We start from the raw sequence: 20,342 nt of genomic DNA, 5'->3' as shown, positions 1-20,342 counted from the left end.
AGGTGTCCTCAGCCCACGACTGGCTGCTGTGGGAATGCGAAGCCCGGCTCCTTGTCTCAGAGCGGGGCAACCAGGAGGTGTGATGTCCACCCCGGGGTTCCCAGGAGGATCAGACTGAAGCTGGGACTTGGCCTGAAAGTGTCCCCTCGCATGGCCACCCCCTTCCCCTTCCTGCTCCTCTACTCCTGGTGCCCCTCCATCCAGGGGCCAGACCTTAAAGAGTCACCCGCAAGAGAATCCTGGTCCCAAAGGAGCCTTCTGGGGGACCCCTGCTGAGAGAGGTTGTGGGCATGGCCCGCTGGGGCTCTGCCCGACCCAGGGCTGAGAGATGCAACCTCCCAGCTCTGGGTCCCTGCAGGAAGTGTTGGCAAGCACAGGGCCAGTCCTCCAAAGGCCCAGGTGCAGGGAGCCCAGGCCAAGCAGCCTGTGGAAGAAGCCACATGCTGTGCCACCCCGGGGAACACGACTGCAGGCCCCGGCCCTTCCCACCTCCTCCTCCTCCTCCTCCTCCTCCTCCTCCTCCTCCTCCTCCTCCTCCCACCCCGCCCCCGCCCCCGCCCCCACATGGCACAGGGCCCAGAGACACCTCAGACACTTGCTACCCAAAGTGCAAAGGGCATCAGTTGCTCCTCCAAACCCCCCCCAGCCCAGCAGACCGCATTGTCCAGCCAGCGCCCGGGCCTCCCTGGGGTGCCCAGCACAAAAGTGCAGACACCCACCGGACCCTCCATCTCAGTTTTCGGATGTTTTTGCCACTCTAAGGACCCGCAGGCCAGCTGGGCCTTCTGGCAGGACAGAGAGCCCCGGAATCCGACGTGGAGAGCTGGGTGTACGTCCCCATGAGGAGGCGGTCCCCACCTCCGCGGCTATCCCCTTGCGGGGAGCGGCAGCCGCGGGGCCTCAGAGAAGACACCAGGCTGGGCCCCCACGGCACAGCGGGAGCACGTCCCCCGCAGGCCACTTAGCGATGGCGGCCAGCCGGCGGACGGTTGGGTTGCGCGAGACGCTGCGGCCGCCCTGCTACCGGGTTCCTGGGAGGGCGTCCTGGAACCAGCGTCCACACCAAGCCCTTGGAAGGCCCAGGCGACGGAGGAGCCCCGTCAGGCAGGGGCCGAGGACGGTGACAGGTGATAGGCCGGGCGGGAAGGAGTCAGTCAGGCAGGGGCCGTGGAGGAGACGGGCTGGGTAAGGGTTAGGGTTCGTGTCAGGGCACAAGTCACAATCGCAAAGACCTGGAAGCCACCCGAGTGCCCATCGACCCACGAGTGGGTAAATAAAATGTGGCGCGTGGACACCACGGAGTGCTATTCGGCTATGAGGAGCAGCGGTGAGGGGGCACCTCTCGTGGTTCTCCTGGCCAGAGCTGGAACCCGTTCCAGTAAGCCAAGTATCCCAAGAATGGACACACGAGCACCACGTGCTCGCGCTCACCAGCAAATGGGTACGAACCGATGGACACCTAAGTGGACACAGAGGAATCACCTTCTTCGGGTGGGTGTCGGGCGGGTGGGGGGAGGGGATGGGCATACACATCCATTAGGAATGGGGTGGGTACGCACCGACTGGGGGATGGGCGCACTTGAAGCTCTGACCCGAGGGGGGAGGCTGGGAGAGGGCAACGCACCCGACCTTAACATTGGTGCCCCCACAATATGCTGGAACAACATGAGAGGTAAATGAATAAGAACACGGGGGGGGGGAGGGGGGCACGGGCAACACATGTCACCTTAATACTTGGACTCCCATCATCTGCTTGAAAAGAGAGAGAAAAGAAAATGCAATAATAGAGATAAGAGACACTTTTTAAAAATAATGAATCCGGCCGGGCGCTGTGGCTCACGCCTGTAATCCTAGCTCTTGGGAGGCCGAGGCGGGCGGATTGCTCAAGGTCAGGAGTTCAAAACCAGCCTGAGCAAGAGCGAGACCCCGTCTCTACTATAAATAGAAAGGAATTAATTGGCCAACTGATATATATATATAAAAAATTAGCGGGGCATGGTGGCGCATGCCTGCAGTCCCAGCTACCCGGGAGGCTGAGGCAGAAGGATCACTGGAGCCCAGGAGTTTGAAGTTGCTGTGAGCTAGGCTGACGCCACGGCACTCACTCTAGCCTGGGCAACAAACCGAGACTCTGTCTCAAAAAAAAAAAAAAAAAATGAATCCGAAGAGAAAAGTAAAAGGAGGCCTGTGGAGCAGGTCTGGGTGTGACTCCGGATCCCCCAACATCAGGTGCCACCACCAAAGATTCCTACGTGTAGCCCATAGAACCCCAAAAGCAACGGGAGGAGTTCTGGTCACATACTCCCTCAAAATGACATCCTGGCCTTCTTCTGGAACTCCCTCCCCTCTCAGACTCTCAAGGTTTCCTCCAGCGTGTCGGCTCCCACAGAGCAGACCTTTGGTCTGAGACCTGACTGTCCAGAAGCCACGCATGCTGCCGCGTGGCGGCGGTGTCGCGGCTCGGGACAAGAGGAGGCCCCACGGTGCGGGCTGGGGCGCCAGGCACCGCGGCGGGCGCTGAGGGTGGGGGTCACCCCCACCCCGGGCCGCCCCCACACTCCCAGAAACGCGACAGAACCAGAGGCAAAAAAAAAAAGAAGAAGCCTACGGCACCCGGTATTCCCGGGCGGTCTCCCATCCAAGTTCTAACCAGGCCCGAGCCTGCTTAGCTTCCGAGACCAGACGGGATCGGGCGCGTTCGGGGTGGTGTGGCCGTGGACGGCGGAGGGCGCCCCTGCCCCGCTCAAGAAGCCGAGCCTCTCTGCGCTTCCCCGCCGCCTCCTCCCCCCGCCCCAGGCCCCGCGCCGGGTCGGGCCTGTTGAGTTCGCCGGCCGGGTCCCGCGGGCTCCGAGGGACGGGGGTGACAGGCGGGGCGGGCCGGGGTTGGGGGCTGTCTCTGTATACACACACACTCACACTCACTCACTCACTCACACTCACACAAGATGCGCCTCCACGGCTGGACCCGCCAAGGTGGAGACCTTCAAGCCCCCTTCCTCTCCTTGCCTGGCCTCCTTCACCTCCCCGCCCCCCACCCCCAGCGCACGGGCGGGAGGGGCGGGGCGCTCGCCCTTTGACCCCAGCCAGGGGCGGCCCTCCCCCACAACGCCTTTCACCTGCGCCCCCCACCCTGTGGCCCTGCGGCCGCCTATTCCCCCGGGCCAGGGCTGGGGCACAGCGCACGGGGGAGGGGAGCCAGTGTATGGGGCGTCTCTCTCTCTCTCTCTCTCTCTCTCTCTCTCTCTCTCTCTCTCTCTCTCTCTCTCTCTCTCTCTCTCGATGTGTCCCATGGGTGGGGTGGGGTGGCGTGGTTTGTGGGGCGCTGAAGAAATCAGTCCCCTCCATCTCCTCCCTCTGGAAAACACCCAAGCCCTTGGAGAACTGCCCGCACCTCTACCTACCGTGGGGGCCGGGACCCTCCTCTGTGTCCTCCTGTGGCCCAGTCCAAGGGGCCTGGGCCTGGCCGGGGCTGCACTGGACCCCAACCACCCTGGCGTGTGGACTCGCTAAAAATCGGCGATTAGATATTGGATTCCAGCGTCATTGAGGTCATTTCACTAATGAGTGCACCGCAAAGAGTTTCCTAATCCATCTGTGAGGGTGGCAACCGAAAGAGAATTTTAGAGCTGACAGAATAGGCGAGGAAAGGCATAGGAGATTTCCACACCCAGTAAGGAAGCCTTTCCCAAAGTGGAAGAAAGAAAGGAGCAAACAGAGACACCGGTAGCCCGCCCGGATCAGAGTCTGCCCCTGAGAGAAAGTACCCTGACCAGGTTCACCCGTGGGTGGGTCGCGAGCTAGCGGCATTCAGAAGAGCGAGGCCCCAGTCTGTGCAGAAGACACCTGCACTCGGGTGTGTGTGGCGGCACAATTCACAAGCAGCTCCAGATGTTAAACCAAGGAGAAGCCAGGGAGTTCCCAACGCCCCAGGTGTCCTCAGCCCACGACTGGCTGCTGTGGGAATGCGAAGCCCGGCTCCTTGTCTCAGAGCGGGGCAACCAGGAGGTGTGATGTCCACCCCGGGGTTCCCAGGAGGATCAGACTGAAGCTGGGACTTGGCCTGAAAGTGTCCCCTCGCATGGCCACCCCCTTCCCCTTCCTGCTCCTCTACTCCTGGTGCCCCTCCATCCAGGGGCCAGACCTTAAAGAGTCACCCGCAAGAGAATCCTGGTCCCAAAGGAGCCTTCTGGGGGACCCCTGCTGAGAGAGGTTGTGGGCATGGCCCGCTGGGGCTCTGCCCGACCCAGGGCTGAGAGATGCAACCTCCCAGCTCTGGGTCCCTGCAGGAAGTGTTGGCAAGCACAGGGCCAGTCCTCCAAAGGCCCAGGTGCAGGGAGCCCAGGCCAAGCAGCCTGTGGAAGAAGCCACATGCTGTGCCACCCCGGGGAACACGACTGCAGGCCCCGGCCCTTCCCACCTCCTCCTCCTCCTCCTCCTCCTCCTCCTCCTCCTCCTCCTCCTCCTCCCACCCCGCCCCCGCCCCCGCCCCCACATGGCACAGGGCCCAGAGACACCTCAGACACTTGCTACCCAAAGTGCAAAGGGCATCAGTTGCTCCTCCAAACCCCCCCCAGCCCAGCAGACCGCATTGTCCAGCCAGCGCCCGGGCCTCCCTGGGGTGCCCAGCACAAAAGTGCAGACACCCACCGGACCCTCCATCTCAGTTTTCGGATGTTTTTGCCACTCTAAGGACCCGCAGGCCAGCTGGGCCTTCTGGCAGGACAGAGAGCCCCGGAATCCGACGTGGAGAGCTGGGTGTACGTCCCCATGAGGAGGCGGTCCCCACCTCCGCGGCTATCCCCTTGCGGGGAGCGGCAGCCGCGGGGCCTCAGAGAAGACACCAGGCTGGGCCCCCACGGCACAGCGGGAGCACGTCCCCCGCAGGCCACTTAGCGATGGCGGCCAGCCGGCGGACGGTTGGGTTGCGCGAGACGCTGCGGCCGCCCTGCTACCGGGTTCCTGGGAGGGCGTCCTGGAACCAGCGTCCACACCAAGCCCTTGGAAGGCCCAGGCGACGGAGGAGCCCCGTCAGGCAGGGGCCGAGGACGGTGACAGGTGATAGGCCGGGCGGGAAGGAGTCAGTCAGGCAGGGGCCGTGGAGGAGACGGGCTGGGTAAGGGTTAGGGTTCGTGTCAGGGCACAAGTCACAATCGCAAAGACCTGGAAGCCACCCGAGTGCCCATCGACCCACGAGTGGGTAAATAAAATGTGGCGCGTGGACACCACGGAGTGCTATTCGGCTATGAGGAGCAGCGGTGAGGGGGCACCTCTCGTGGTTCTCCTGGCCAGAGCTGGAACCCGTTCCAGTAAGCCAAGTATCCCAAGAATGGACACACGAGCACCACGTGCTCGCGCTCACCAGCAAATGGGTACGAACCGATGGACACCTAAGTGGACACAGAGGAATCACCTTCTTCGGGTGGGTGTCGGGCGGGTGGGGGGAGGGGATGGGCATACACATCCATTAGGAATGGGGTGGGTACGCACCGACTGGGGGATGGGCGCACTTGAAGCTCTGACCCGAGGGGGGAGGCTGGGAGAGGGCAACGCACCCGACCTTAACATTGGTGCCCCCACAATATGCTGGAACAACATGAGAGGTAAATGAATAAGAACACGGGGGGGGGGAGGGGGGCACGGGCAACACATGTCACCTTAATACTTGGACTCCCATCATCTGCTTGAAAAGAGAGAGAAAAGAAAATGCAATAATAGAGATAAGAGACACTTTTTAAAAATAATGAATCCGGCCGGGCGCTGTGGCTCACGCCTGTAATCCTAGCTCTTGGGAGGCCGAGGCGGGCGGATTGCTCAAGGTCAGGAGTTCAAAACCAGCCTGAGCAAGAGCGAGACCCCGTCTCTACTATAAATAGAAAGGAATTAATTGGCCAACTGATATATATATATAAAAAATTAGCGGGGCATGGTGGCGCATGCCTGCAGTCCCAGCTACCCGGGAGGCTGAGGCAGAAGGATCACTGGAGCCCAGGAGTTTGAAGTTGCTGTGAGCTAGGCTGACGCCACGGCACTCACTCTAGCCTGGGCAACAAACCGAGACTCTGTCTCAAAAAAAAAAAAAAAAAATGAATCCGAAGAGAAAAGTAAAAGGAGGCCTGTGGAGCAGGTCTGGGTGTGACTCCGGATCCCCCAACATCAGGTGCCACCACCAAAGATTCCTACGTGTAGCCCATAGAACCCCAAAAGCAACGGGAGGAGTTCTGGTCACATACTCCCTCAAAATGACATCCTGGCCTTCTTCTGGAACTCCCTCCCCTCTCAGACTCTCAAGGTTTCCTCCAGCGTGTCGGCTCCCACAGAGCAGACCTTTGGTCTGAGACCTGACTGTCCAGAAGCCACGCATGCTGCCGCGTGGCGGCGGTGTCGCGGCTCGGGACAAGAGGAGGCCCCACGGTGCGGGCTGGGGCGCCAGGCACCGCGGCGGGCGCTGAGGGTGGGGGTCACCCCCACCCCGGGCCGCCCCCACACTCCCAGAAACGCGACAGAACCAGAGGCAAAAAAAAAAAGAAGAAGCCTACGGCACCCGGTATTCCCGGGCGGTCTCCCATCCAAGTTCTAACCAGGCCCGAGCCTGCTTAGCTTCCGAGACCAGACGGGATCGGGCGCGTTCGGGGTGGTGTGGCCGTGGACGGCGGAGGGCGCCCCTGCCCCGCTCAAGAAGCCGAGCCTCTCTGCGCTTCCCCGCCGCCTCCTCCCCCCCGCCCCAGGCCCCGCGCCGGGTCGGGCCTGTTGAGTTCGCCGGCCGGGTCCCGCGGGCTCCGAGGGACGGGGGTGACAGGCGGGGCGGGCCGGGGTTGGGGGCTGTCTCTGTATACACACACACTCACACTCACTCACTCACTCACACTCACACAAGATGCGCCTCCACGGCTGGACCCGCCAAGGTGGAGACCTTCAAGCCCCCTTCCTCTCCTTGCCTGGCCTCCTTCACCTCCCCGCCCCCCACCCCCAGCGCACGGGCGGGAGGGGCGGGGCGCTCGCCCTTTGACCCCAGCCAGGGGCGGCCCTCCCCCACAACGCCTTTCACCTGCGCCCCCCACCCTGTGGCCCTGCGGCCGCCTATTCCCCCGGGCCAGGGCTGGGGCACAGCGCACGGGGGAGGGGAGCCAGTGTATGGGGCGTCTCTCTCTCTCTCTCTCTCTCTCTCTCTCTCTCTCTCTCTCTCTCTCTCTCTCTCTCTCTCTCGATGTGTCCCATGGGTGGGGTGGGGTGGCGTGGTTTGTGGGGCGCTGAAGAAATCAGTCCCCTCCATCTCCTCCCTCTGGAAAACACCCAAGCCCTTGGAGAACTGCCCGCACCTCTACCTACCGTGGGGGCCGGGACCCTCCTCTGTGTCCTCCTGTGGCCCAGTCCAAGGGGCCTGGGCCTGGCCGGGGCTGCACTGGACCCCAACCACCCTGGCGTGTGGACTCGCTAAAAATCGGCGATTAGATATTGGATTCCAGCGTCATTGAGGTCATTTCACTAATGAGTGCACCGCAAAGAGTTTCCTAATCCATCTGTGAGGGTGGCAACCGAAAGAGAATTTTAGAGCTGACAGAATAGGCGAGGAAAGGCATAGGAGATTTCCACACCCAGTAAGGAAGCCTTTCCCAAAGTGGAAGAAAGAAAGGAGCAAACAGAGACACCGGTAGCCCGCCCGGATCAGAGTCTGCCCCTGAGAGAAAGTACCCTGACCAGGTTCACCCGTGGGTGGGTCGCGAGCTAGCGGCATTCAGAAGAGCGAGGCCCCAGTCTGTGCAGAAGACACCTGCACTCGGGTGTGTGTGGCGGCACAATTCACAAGCAGCTCCAGATGTTAAACCAAGGAGAAGCCAGGGAGTTCCCAACGCCCCAGGTGTCCTCAGCCCACGACTGGCTGCTGTGGGAATGCGAAGCCCGGCTCCTTGTCTCAGAGCGGGGCAACCAGGAGGTGTGATGTCCACCCCGGGGTTCCCAGGAGGATCAGACTGAAGCTGGGACTTGGCCTGAAAGTGTCCCCTCGCATGGCCACCCCCTTCCCCTTCCTGCTCCTCTACTCCTGGTGCCCCTCCATCCAGGGGCCAGACCTTAAAGAGTCACCCGCAAGAGAATCCTGGTCCCAAAGGAGCCTTCTGGGGGACCCCTGCTGAGAGAGGTTGTGGGCATGGCCCGCTGGGGCTCTGCCCGACCCAGGGCTGAGAGATGCAACCTCCCAGCTCTGGGTCCCTGCAGGAAGTGTTGGCAAGCACAGGGCCAGTCCTCCAAAGGCCCAGGTGCAGGGAGCCCAGGCCAAGCAGCCTGTGGAAGAAGCCACATGCTGTGCCACCCCGGGGAACACGACTGCAGGCCCCGGCCCTTCCCACCTCCTCCTCCTCCTCCTCCTCCTCCTCCTCCTCCTCCTCCTCCTCCTCCCACCCCGCCCCCGCCCCCGCCCCCACATGGCACAGGGCCCAGAGACACCTCAGACACTTGCTACCCAAAGTGCAAAGGGCATCAGTTGCTCCTCCAAACCCCCCCCAGCCCAGCAGACCGCATTGTCCAGCCAGCGCCCGGGCCTCCCTGGGGTGCCCAGCACAAAAGTGCAGACACCCACCGGACCCTCCATCTCAGTTTTCGGATGTTTTTGCCACTCTAAGGACCCGCAGGCCAGCTGGGCCTTCTGGCAGGACAGAGAGCCCCGGAATCCGACGTGGAGAGCTGGGTGTACGTCCCCATGAGGAGGCGGTCCCCACCTCCGCGGCTATCCCCTTGCGGGGAGCGGCAGCCGCGGGGCCTCAGAGAAGACACCAGGCTGGGCCCCCACGGCACAGCGGGAGCACGTCCCCCGCAGGCCACTTAGCGATGGCGGCCAGCCGGCGGACGGTTGGGTTGCGCGAGACGCTGCGGCCGCCCTGCTACCGGGTTCCTGGGAGGGCGTCCTGGAACCAGCGTCCACACCAAGCCCTTGGAAGGCCCAGGCGACGGAGGAGCCCCGTCAGGCAGGGGCCGAGGACGGTGACAGGTGATAGGCCGGGCGGGAAGGAGTCAGTCAGGCAGGGGCCGTGGAGGAGACGGGCTGGGTAAGGGTTAGGGTTCGTGTCAGGGCACAAGTCACAATCGCAAAGACCTGGAAGCCACCCGAGTGCCCATCGACCCACGAGTGGGTAAATAAAATGTGGCGCGTGGACACCACGGAGTGCTATTCGGCTATGAGGAGCAGCGGTGAGGGGGCACCTCTCGTGGTTCTCCTGGCCAGAGCTGGAACCCGTTCCAGTAAGCCAAGTATCCCAAGAATGGACACACGAGCACCACGTGCTCGCGCTCACCAGCAAATGGGTACGAACCGATGGACACCTAAGTGGACACAGAGGAATCACCTTCTTCGGGTGGGTGTCGGGCGGGTGGGGGGAGGGGATGGGCATACACATCCATTAGGAATGGGGTGGGTACGCACCGACTGGGGGATGGGCGCACTTGAAGCTCTGACCCGAGGGGGGAGGCTGGGAGAGGGCAACGCACCCGACCTTAACATTGGTGCCCCCACAATATGCTGGAACAACATGAGAGGTAAATGAATAAGAACACGGGGGGGGGGAGGGGGGCACGGGCAACACATGTCACCTTAATACTTGGACTCCCATCATCTGCTTGAAAAGAGAGAGAAAAGAAAATGCAATAATAGAGATAAGAGACACTTTTTAAAAATAATGAATCCGGCCGGGCGCTGTGGCTCACGCCTGTAATCCTAGCTCTTGGGAGGCCGAGGCGGGCGGATTGCTCAAGGTCAGGAGTTCAAAACCAGCCTGAGCAAGAGCGAGACCCCGTCTCTACTATAAATAGAAAGGAATTAATTGGCCAACTGATATATATATATAAAAAATTAGCGGGGCATGGTGGCGCATGCCTGCAGTCCCAGCTACCCGGGAGGCTGAGGCAGAAGGATCACTGGAGCCCAGGAGTTTGAAGTTGCTGTGAGCTAGGCTGACGCCACGGCACTCACTCTAGCCTGGGCAACAAACCGAGACTCTGTCTCAAAAAAAAAAAAAAAAAATGAATCCGAAGAGAAAAGTAAAAGGAGGCCTGTGGAGCAGGTCTGGGTGTGACTCCGGATCCCCCAACATCAGGTGCCACCACCAAAGATTCCTACGTGTAGCCCATAGAACCCCAAAAGCAACGGGAGGAGTTCTGGTCACATACTCCCTCAAAATGACATCCTGGCCTTCTTCTGGAACTCCCTCCCCTCTCAGACTCTCAAGGTTTCCTCCAGCGTGTCGGCTCCCACAGAGCAGACCTTTGGTCTGAGACCTGACTGTCCAGAAGCCACGCATGCTGCCGCGTGGCGGCGGTGTCGCGGCTCGGGACAAGAGGAGGCCCCACGGTGCGGGCTGGGGCGCCAGGCACCGCGGCGGGCGCTGAGGGTGGGGGTCACCCCCACCCCGGGCCGCCCCCACACTCCCAGAAACGCGACAGAACCAGAGGCAAAAAAAAAAAGAAGAAGCCTACGGCACCCGGTATTCCCGGGCGGTCTCCCATCCAAGTTCTAACCAGGCCCGAGCCTGCTTAGCTTCCGAGACCAGACGGGATCGGGCGCGTTCGGGGTGGTGTGGCCGTGGACGGCGGAGGGCGCCCCTGCCCCGCTCAAGAAGCCGAGCCTCTCTGCGCTTCCCCGCCGCCTCCTCCCCCCGCCCCAGGCCCCGCGCCGGGTCGGGCCTGTTGAGTTTGCCGGCCGGGTCCCGCGGGCTCCGAGGGACGGGGGTGACAGGCGGGGCGGGCCGGGGTTGGGGGCTGTCTCTGTATACACACACACTCACACTCACTCACTCACTCACACTCACACAAGATGCGCCTCCACGGCTGGACCCGCCAAGGTGGAGACCTTCAAGCCCCCTTCCTCTCCTTGCCTGGCCTCCTTCACCTCCCCGCCCCCCACCCCCAGCGCACGGGCGGGAGGGGCGGGGCGCTCGCCCTTTGACCCCAGCCAGGGGCGGCCCTCCCCCACAACGCCTTTCACCTGCGCCCCCCACCCTGTGGCCCTGCGGCCGCCTATTCCCCCGGGCCAGGGCTGGGGCACAGCGCACGGGGGAGGGGAGCCAGTGTATGGGGCGTCTCTCTCTCTCTCTCTCTCTCTCTCTCTCTCTCTCTCTCTCTCTCTCTCTCTCTCTCTCTCTCTCTCTCTCTCTCGATGTGTCCCATGGGTGGGGTGGGGTGGCGTGGTTTGTGGGGCGCTGAAGAAATCAGTCCCCTCCATCTCCTCCCTCTGGAAAACACCCAAGCCCTTGGAGAACTGCCCGCACCTCTACCTACCGTGGGGGCCGGGACCCTCCTCTGTGTCCTCCTGTGGCCCAGTCCAAGGGGCCTGGGCCTGGCCGGGGCTGCACTGGACCCCAACCACCCTGGCGTGTGGACTCGCTAAAAATCGGCGATTAGATATTGGATTCCAGCGTCATTGAGGTCATTTCACTAATGAGTGCACCGCAAAGAGTTTCCTAATCCATCTGTGAGGGTGGCAACCGAAAGAGAATTTTAGAGCTGACAGAATAGGCGAGGAAAGGCATAGGAGATTTCCACACCCAGTAAGGAAGCCTTTCCCAAAGTGGAAGAAAGAAAGGAGCAAACAGAGACACCGGTAGCCCGCCCGGATCAGAGTCTGCCCCTGAGAGAAAGTACCCTGACCAGGTTCACCCGTGGGTGGGTCGCGAGCTAGCGGCATTCAGAAGAGCGAGGCCCCAGTCTGTGCAGAAGACACCTGCACTCGGGTGTGTGTGGCGGCACAATTCACAAGCAGCTCCAGATGTTAAACCAAGGAGAAGCCAGGGAGTTCCCAACGCCCCAGGTGTCCTCAGCCCACGACTGGCTGCTGTGGGAATGCGAAGCCCGGCTCCTTGTCTCAGAGCGGGGCAACCAGGAGGTGTGATGTCCACCCCGGGGTTCCCAGGAGGATCAGACTGAAGCTGGGACTTGGCCTGAAAGTGTCCCCTCGCATGGCCACCCCCTTCCCCTTCCTGCTCCTCTACTCCTGGTGCCCCTCCATCCAGGGGCCAGACCTTAAAGAGTCACCCGCAAGAGAATCCTGGTCCCAAAGGAGCCTTCTGGGGGACCCCTGCTGAGAGAGGTTGTGGGCATGGCCCGCTGGGGCTCTGCCCGACCCAGGGCTGAGAGATGCAACCTCCCAGCTCTGGGTCCCTGCAGGAAGTGTTGGCAAGCACAGGGCCAGTCCTCCAAAGGCCCAGGTGCAGGGAGCCCAGGCCAAGCAGCCTGTGGAAGAAGCCACATGCTGTGCCACCCCGGGGAACACGACTGCAGGCCCCGGCCCTTCCCACCTCCTCCTCCTCCTCCTCCTCCTCCTCCTCCTCCTCCTCCTCCTCCTCCCACCCCGCCCCCGCCCCCGCCCCCACATGGCACAGGGCCCAGAGACACCTCAGACACTTGCTACCCAAAGTGCAAAGGGCATCAGTTGCTCCTCCAAACCCCCCCCAGCCCAGCAGACCGCATTGTCCAGCCAGCGCCCGGGCCTCCCTGGGGTGCCCAGCACAAAAGTGCAGACACCCACCGGACCCTCCATCTCAGTTTTCGGATGTTTTTGCCACTCTAAGGACCCGCAGGCCAGCTGGGCCTTCTGGCAGGACAGAGAGCCCCGGAATCCGACGTGGAGAGCTGGGTGTACGTCCCCATGAGGAGGCGGTCCCCACCTCCGCGGCTATCCCCTTGCGGGGAGCGGCAGCCGCGGGGCCTCAGAGAAGACACCAGGCTGGGCCCCCACGGCACAGCGGGAGCACGTCCCCCGCAGGCCACTTAGCGATGGCGGCCAGCCGGCGGACGGTTGGGTTGCGCGAGACGCTGCGGCCGCCCTGCTACCGGGTTCCTGGGAGGGCGTCCTGGAACCAGCGTCCACACCAAGCCCTTGGAAGGCCCAGGCGACGGAGGAGCCCCGTCAGGCAGGGGCCGAGGACGGTGACAGGTGATAGGCCGGGCGGGAAGGAGTCAGTCAGGCAGGGGCCGTGGAGGAGACGGGCTGGGTAAGGGTTAGGGTTCGTGTCAGGGCACAAGTCACAATCGCAAAGACCTGGAAGCCACCCGAGTGCCCATCGACCCACGAGTGGGTAAATAAAATGTGGCGCGTGGACACCACGGAGTGCTATTCGGCTATGAGGAGCAGCGGTGAGGGGGCACCTCTCGTGGTTCTCCTGGCCAGAGCTGGAACCCGTTCCAGTAAGCCAAGTATCCCAAGAATGGACACACGAGCACCACGTGCTCGCGCTCACCAGCAAATGGGTACGAACCGATGGACACCTAAGTGGACACAGAGGAATCACCTTCTTCGGGTGGGTGTCGGGCGGGTGGGGGGAGGGGATGGGCATACACATCCATTAGGAATGGGGTGGGTACGCACCGACTGGGGGATGGGCGCACTTGAAGCTCTGACCCGAGGGGGGAGGCTGGGAGAGGGCAACGCACCCGACCTTAACATTGGTGCCCCCACAATATGCTGGAACAACATGAGAGGTAAATGAATAAGAACACGGGGGGGGGGAGGGGGGCACGGGCAACACATGTCACCTTAATACTTGGACTCCCATCATCTGCTTGAAAAGAGAGAGAAAAGAAAATGCAATAATAGAGATAAGAGACACTTTTTAAAAATAATGAATCCGGCCGGGCGCTGTGGCTCACGCCTGTAATCCTAGCTCTTGGGAGGCCGAGGCGGGCGGATTGCTCAAGGTCAGGAGTTCAAAACCAGCCTGAGCAAGAGCGAGACCCCGTCTCTACTATAAATAGAAAGGAATTAATTGGCCAACTGATATATATATATAAAAAATTAGCGGGGCATGGTGGCGCATGCCTGCAGTCCCAGCTACCCGGGAGGCTGAGGCAGAAGGATCACTGGAGCCCAGGAGTTTGAAGTTGCTGTGAGCTAGGCTGACGCCACGGCACTCACTCTAGCCTGGGCAACAAACCGAGACTCTGTCTCAAAAAAAAAAAAAAAAAATGAATCCGAAGAGAAAAGTAAAAGGAGGCCTGTGGAGCAGGTCTGGGTGTGACTCCGGATCCCCCAACATCAGGTGCCACCACCAAAGATTCCTACGTGTAGCCCATAGAACCCCAAAAGCAACGGGAGGAGTTCTGGTCACATACTCCCTCAAAATGACATCCTGGCCTTCTTCTGGAACTCCCTCCCCTCTCAGACTCTCAAGGTTTCCTCCAGCGTGTCGGCTCCCACAGAGCAGACCTTTGGTCTGAGACCTGACTGTCCAGAAGCCACGCATGCTGCCGCGTGGCGGCGGTGTCGCGGCTCGGGACAAGAGGAGGCCCCACGGTGCGGGCTGGGGCGCCAGGCACCGCGGCGGGCGCTGAGGGTGGGGGTCACCCCCACCCCGGGCCGCCCCCACACTCCCAGAAACGCGACAGAACCAGAGGCAAAAAAAAAAAGAAGAAGCCTACGGCACCCGGTATTCCCGGGCGGTCTCCCATCCAAGTTCTAACCAGGCCCGAGCCTGCTTAGCTTCCGAGACCAGACGGGATCGGGCGCGTTCGGGGTGGTGTGGCCGTGGACGGCGGAGGGCGCCCCTGCCCCGCTCAAGAAGCCGAGCCTCTCTGCGCTTCCCCGCCGCCTCCTCCCCCCGCCCCAGGCCCCGCGCCGGGTCGGGCCTGTTGAGTTTGCCGGCCGGGTCCCGCGGGCTCCGAGGGACGGGGGTGACAGGCGGGGCGGGCCGGGGTTGGGGGCTGTCTCTGTATACACACACACTCACACTCACTCACTCACTCACACTCACACAAGATGCGCCTCCACGGCTGGACCCGCCAAGGTGGAGACCTTCAAGCCCCCTTCCTCTCCTTGCCTGGCCTCCTTCACCTCCCCGCCCCCCACCCCAAGCGCACGGGCGGGAGGGGCGGGGCGCTCGCCCTTTGACCCCAGCCAGGGGCGGCCCTCCCCCACAACGCCTTTCACCTGCGCCCCCCACCCTGTGGCCCTGCGGCCGCCTATTCCCCCGGGCCAGGGCTGGGGCACAGCGCACGGGGGAGGGGAGCCAGTGTATGGGGCGTCTCTCTCTCTCTCTCTCTCTCTCTCTCTCTCTCTCTCTCTCTCTCTCTCTCTCTCTCTCTCTCTCTCTCTCTCGATGTGTCCCATGGGTGGGGTGGGGTGGCGTGGTTTGTGGGGCGCTGAAGAAATCAGTCCCCTCCATCTCCTCCCTCTGGAAAACACCCAAGCCCTTGGAGAACTGCCCGCACCTCTACCTACCGTGGGGGCCGGGACCCTCCTCTGTGTCCTCCTGTGGCCCAGTCCAAGGGGCCTGGGCCTGGCCGGGGCTGCACTGGACCCCAACCACCCTGGCGTGTGGACTCGCTAAAAATCGGCGATTAGATATTGGATTCCAGCGTCATTGAGGTCATTTCACTAATGAGTGCACCGCAAAGAGTTTCCTAATCCATCTGTGAGGGTGGCAACCGAAAGAGAATTTTAGAGCTGACAGAATAGGCGAGGAAAGGCATAGGAGATTTCCACACCCAGTAAGGAAGCCTTTCCCAAAGTGGAAGAAAGAAAGGAGCAAACAGAGACACCGGTAGCCCGCCCGGATCAGAGTCTGCCCCTGAGAGAAAGTACCCTGACCAGGTTCACCCGTGGGTGGGTCGCGAGCTAGCGGCATTCAGAAGAGCGAGGCCCCAGTCTGTGCAGAAGACACCTGCACTCGGGTGTGTGTGGCGGCACAATTCACAAGCAGCTCCAGATGTTAAACCAAGGAGAAGCCAGGGAGTTCCCAACGCCCCAGGTGTCCTCAGCCCACGACTGGCTGCTGTGGGAATGCGAAGCCCGGCTCCTTGTCTCAGAGCGGGGCAACCAGGAGGTGTGATGTCCACCCCGGGGTTCCCAGGAGGATCAGACTGAAGCTGGGACTTGGCCTGAAAGTGTCCCCTCGCATGGCCACCCCCTTCCCCTTCCTGCTCCTCTACTCCTGGTGCCCCTCCATCCAGGGGCCAGACCTTAAAGAGTCACCCGCAAGAGAATCCTGGTCCCAAAGGAGCCTTCTGGGGGACCCCTGCTGAGAGAGGTTGTGGGCATGGCCCGCTGGGGCTCTGCCCGACCCAGGGCTGAGAGATGCAACCTCCCAGCTCTGGGTCCCTGCAGGAAGTGTTGGCAAGCACAGGGCCAGTCCTCCAAAGGCCCAGGTGCAGGGAGCCCAGGCCAAGCAGCCTGTGGAAGAAGCCACATGCTGTGCCACCCCGGGGAACACGACTGCAGGCCCCGGCCCTTCCCACCTCCTCCTCCTCCTCCTCCTCCTCCTCCTCCTCCTCCTCCTCCTCCCACCCCGCCCCCGCCCCCGCCCCCACATGGCACAGGGCCCAGAGACACCTCAGACACTTGCTACCCAAAGTGCAAAGGGCATCAGTTGCTCCTCCAAACCCCCCCCAGCCCAGCAGACCGCATTGTCCAGCCAGCCCCCGGGCCTCCCTGGGGTGCCCAGCACAAAAGTGCAGACACCCACCGGACCCTCCATCTCAGTTTTCGGATGTTTTTGCCACTCTAAGGACCCGCAGGCCAGCTGGGCCTTCTGGCAGGACAGAGAGCCCCGGAATCCGACGTGGAGAGCTGGGTGTACGTCCCCATGAGGAGGCGGTCCCCACCTCCGCGGCTATCCCCTTGCGGGGAGCGGCAGCCGCGGGGCCTCAGAGAAGACACCAGGCTGGGCCCCCACGGCACAGCGGGAGCACGTCCCCCGCAGGCCACTTAGCGATGGCGGCCAGCCGGCGGACGGTTGGGTTGCGCGAGACGCTGCGGCCGCCCTGCTACCGGGTTCCTGGGAGGGCGTCCTGGAACCAGCGTCCACACCAAGCCCTTGGAAGGCCCAGGCGACGGAGGAGCCCCGTCAGGCAGGGGCCGAGGACGGTGACGGCCCGGGCGGGGAGGAGCGTGTCAGGCAGGGGCAGAGGACGGTGACAGGTGATAGGCCGGGCGGGAAGGAGTCAGTCAGGCAGGGGCCGTGGAGGAGACGGGCTGGGTAAGGGTTAGGGTTCGTGTCAGGGCACAAGTCACAATCGCAAAGACCTGGAAGCCACCCGAGTGCCCATCGACCCACGAGTGGGTAAATAAAATGTGGCGCGTGGACACCACGGAGTGCTATTCGGCTATGAGGAGCAGCGGTGAGGGGGCACCTCTCGTGGTTCTCCTGGCCAGAGCTGGAACCCGTTCCAGTAAGCCAAGTATCCCAAGAATGGACACACGAGCACCACGTGCTCGCGCTCACCAGCAAATGGGTACGAACCGATGGACACCTAAGTGGACACAGAGGAATCACCTTCTTCGGGTGGGTGTCGGGCGGGTGGGGGGAGGGGATGGGCATACACATCCATTAGGAATGGGGTGGGTACGCACCGACTGGGGGATGGGCACACTTGAAGCTCTGACCCGAGGGGGGAGGCTGGGAGAGGGCAACGCACCCGACCTTAACATTGGTGCCCCCACAATATGCTGGAACAACATGAGAGGTAAATGAATAAGAACACGGGGGGGGGAGGGGGGCACGGGCAACACATGTCACCTTAATACTTGGACTCCCATCATCTGCTTGAAAAGAGAGAGAAAAGAAAATGCAATAATAGAGATAAGAGACACTTTTTAAAAATAATGAATCCGGCCGGGCGCTGTGGCTCACGCCTGTAATCCTAGCTCTTGGGAGGCCGAGGCGGGCGGATTGCTCAAGGTCAGGAGTTCAAAACCAGCCTGAGCAAGAGCGAGACCCCGTCTCTACTATAAATAGTAAGAAATTAATTGGCCAACTGATATATATATAAAAAATTAGCGGGGCATGGTGGCGCATGCCTGCAGTCCCAGCTACCCGGGAGGCTGAGGCAGAAGGATCACTGGAGCCCAGGAGTTTGAAGTTGCTGTGAGCTAGGCTGACGCCACGGCACTCACTCTAGCCTGGGCAACAAACCGAGACTCTGTCTCAAAAAAAAAAAAAAAAATGAATCCGAAGAGAAAAGTAAAAGGAGGCCTGTGGAGCAGGTCTGGGTGTGACTCCGGATCCCCCAACATCAGGTGCCACCACCAAAGATTCCTACGTGTAGCCCATAGAACCCCAAAAGCAACGGGAGGAGTTCTGGTCACATACTCCCTCAAAATGACATCCTGGCCTTCTTCTGGAACTCCCTCCCCTCTCAGACTCTCAAGGTTTCCTCCAGCGTGTCGGCTCCCACAGAGCAGACCTTTGGTCTGAGACCTGACTGTCCAGAAGCCACGCATGCTGCCGCGTGGCGGCGGTGTCGCGGCTCGGGACAAGAGGAGGCCCCACGGTGCGGGCTGGGGCGCCAGGCACCGCGGCGGGCGCTGAGGGTGGGGGTCACCCCCACCCCGGGCCGCCCCCGCACTCCCAGAAACGCGACAGAACCAGAGGCAAAAAAAAAAAAAGAAGAAGCCTACGGCACCCGGTATTCCCGGGCGGTCTCCCATCCAAGTTCTAACCAGGCCCGAGCCTGCTTAGCTTCCGAGACCAGACGGGATCGGGCGCGTTCGGGGTGGTGTGGCCGTGGACGGCGGAGGGCGCCCCTGCCCCGCTCAAGAAGCCGAGCCTCTCTGCGCTTCCCCGCCGCCTCCTCCCCCCGCCCCAGGCCCCGCGCCGGGTCGGGCCTGTTGAGTTCGCCGGCCGGGTCCCGCGGGCTCCGAGGGACGGGGGTGACAGGCGGGGCGGGCCGGGGTTGGGGGCTGTCTCTGTATACACACACACTCACACTCACTCACTCACTCACTCACACTCACACAAGATGCGCCTCCACGGCTGGACCCGCCAAGGTGGAGACCTTCAAGCCCCCTTCCTCTCCTTGCCTGGCCTCCTTCACCTCCCCGCCCCCCACCCCCAGCGCACGGGCGGGAGGGGCGGGGCGCTCGCCCTTTGACCCCAGCCAGGGGCGGCCCTCCCCCACAACCCCTTTCAGCTGCGCCCCCCACCCTGTGGCCCTGCGGCCGCCTATTCCCCCGGGCCAGGGCTGGGGCACAGCGCACGGGGGAGGGGAGCCAGTGTATGGGGCGTGTCTCTCTCTCTCTCTCTCTCTCTCTCTCTCTCTCTCTCTCTCTCTCTCTCTCTCTCTCTCTCGGGATGTGTCCCATGGGTGGGGTGGGGTGGCGTGGTTTGTGGGGCGCTGAAGAAATCAGTCCCCTCCATCTCCTCCCTCTGGAAAACACCCAAGCCCTTGGAGAACTGCCCGCACCTCTACCTACCGTGGGGGCCGGGACCCTCCTCTGTGTCCTCCTGTGGCCCAGTCCAAGGGGCCTGGGCCTGGCCGGGGCTGCACTGGACCCCAACCACCCTGGCGTGTGGACTCGCTAAAAATCGGCGATTAGATATTGGATTCCAGCGTCATTGAGGTCATTTCACTAATGAGTGCACCGCAAAGAGTTTCCTAATCCATCTGTGAGGGTGGCAACCGAAAGAGAATTTTAGAGCTGACAGAATAGGCGAGGAAAGGCATAGGAGATTTCCACACCCAGTAAGGAAGCCTTTCCCAAAGTGGAAGAAAGAAAGGAGCAAACAGAGACACCGGTAGCCCGCCCGGATCAGAGTCTGCCCCTGAGAGAAAGTACCCTGACCAGGTTCACCCGTGGGTGGGTCGCGAGCTAGCGGCATTCAGAAGAGCGAGGCCCCAGTCTGTGCAGAAGACACCTGCACTCGGGTGTGTGTGGCGGCACAATTCACAAGCAGCTCCAGATGTTAAACCAAGGAGAAGCCAGGGAGTTCCCAACGCCCCAGGTGTCCTCAGCCCACGACTGGCTGCTGTGGGAATGCGAAGCCCGGCTCCTTGTCTCAGAGCGGGGCAACCAGGAGGTGTGATGTCCACCCCGGGGTTCCCAGGAGGATCAGACTGAAGCTGGGACTTGGCCTGAAAGTGTCCCCTCGCATGGCCACCCCCTTCCCCTTCCTGCTCCTCTACTCCTGGTGCCCCTCCATCCAGGGGCCAGACCTTAAAGAGTCACCCGCAAGAGAATCCTGGTCCCAAAGGAGCCTTCTGGGGGACCCCTGCTGAGAGAGGTTGTGGGCATGGCCCGCTGGGGCTCTGCCCGACCCAGGGCTGAGAGATGCAACCTCCCAGCTCTGGGTCCCTGCAGGAAGTGTTGGCAAGCACAGGGCCAGTCCTCCAAAGGCCCAGGTGCAGGGAGCCCAGGCCAAGCAGCCTGTGGAAGAAGCCACATGCTGTGCCACCCCGGGGAACACGACTGCAGGCCCCGGCCCTTCCCACCTCCTCCTCCTCCTCCTCCTCCTCCTCCTCCTCCTCCTCCCACCCCGCCCCCGCCCCCGCCCCCACATGGCACAGGGCCCAGAGACACCTCAGACACTTGCTACCCAAAGTGCAAAGGGCATCAGTTGCTCCTCGAAACCCCCCCCAGCCCAGCAGAC

The 20,342-nt window shown here is 62.2% G+C and overlaps 5 pseudogenes; all 5 read right to left on the bottom strand.

The window, feature by feature from the left end:
- Positions 1–2,601: 2,601 nt before the first annotated feature.
- LOC142867496 (uncharacterized) lies at positions 2,602–2,720 on the bottom strand (annotated as a pseudogene).
- A 3,809-nt stretch (positions 2,721–6,529) lies between these two features.
- LOC142867495 (uncharacterized) lies at positions 6,530–6,648 on the bottom strand (annotated as a pseudogene).
- A 3,806-nt stretch (positions 6,649–10,454) lies between these two features.
- On the bottom strand, positions 10,455–10,573 carry LOC142867494 (uncharacterized; annotated as a pseudogene).
- A 3,817-nt stretch (positions 10,574–14,390) lies between these two features.
- LOC142867493 (uncharacterized) lies at positions 14,391–14,509 on the bottom strand (annotated as a pseudogene).
- Positions 14,510–18,366: 3,857 nt separating this feature from the next.
- Positions 18,367–18,485, bottom strand: LOC142867492 (uncharacterized; annotated as a pseudogene).
- Between the last annotated feature and the right edge of the window lie 1,857 nt (positions 18,486–20,342).

Source organism: Microcebus murinus, unplaced genomic scaffold (assembly GCF_040939455.1).
Source record: "Microcebus murinus isolate Inina unplaced genomic scaffold, M.murinus_Inina_mat1.0 scaf017_hap2_Mmur4.0, whole genome shotgun sequence".
NCBI classification, from domain to species: domain Eukaryota; kingdom Metazoa; phylum Chordata; class Mammalia; order Primates; family Cheirogaleidae; genus Microcebus; species Microcebus murinus.
The sequence above is the reverse complement of the archived record's forward strand: the minus strand, read 5'-3'. Positions and strand labels throughout refer to the sequence as shown.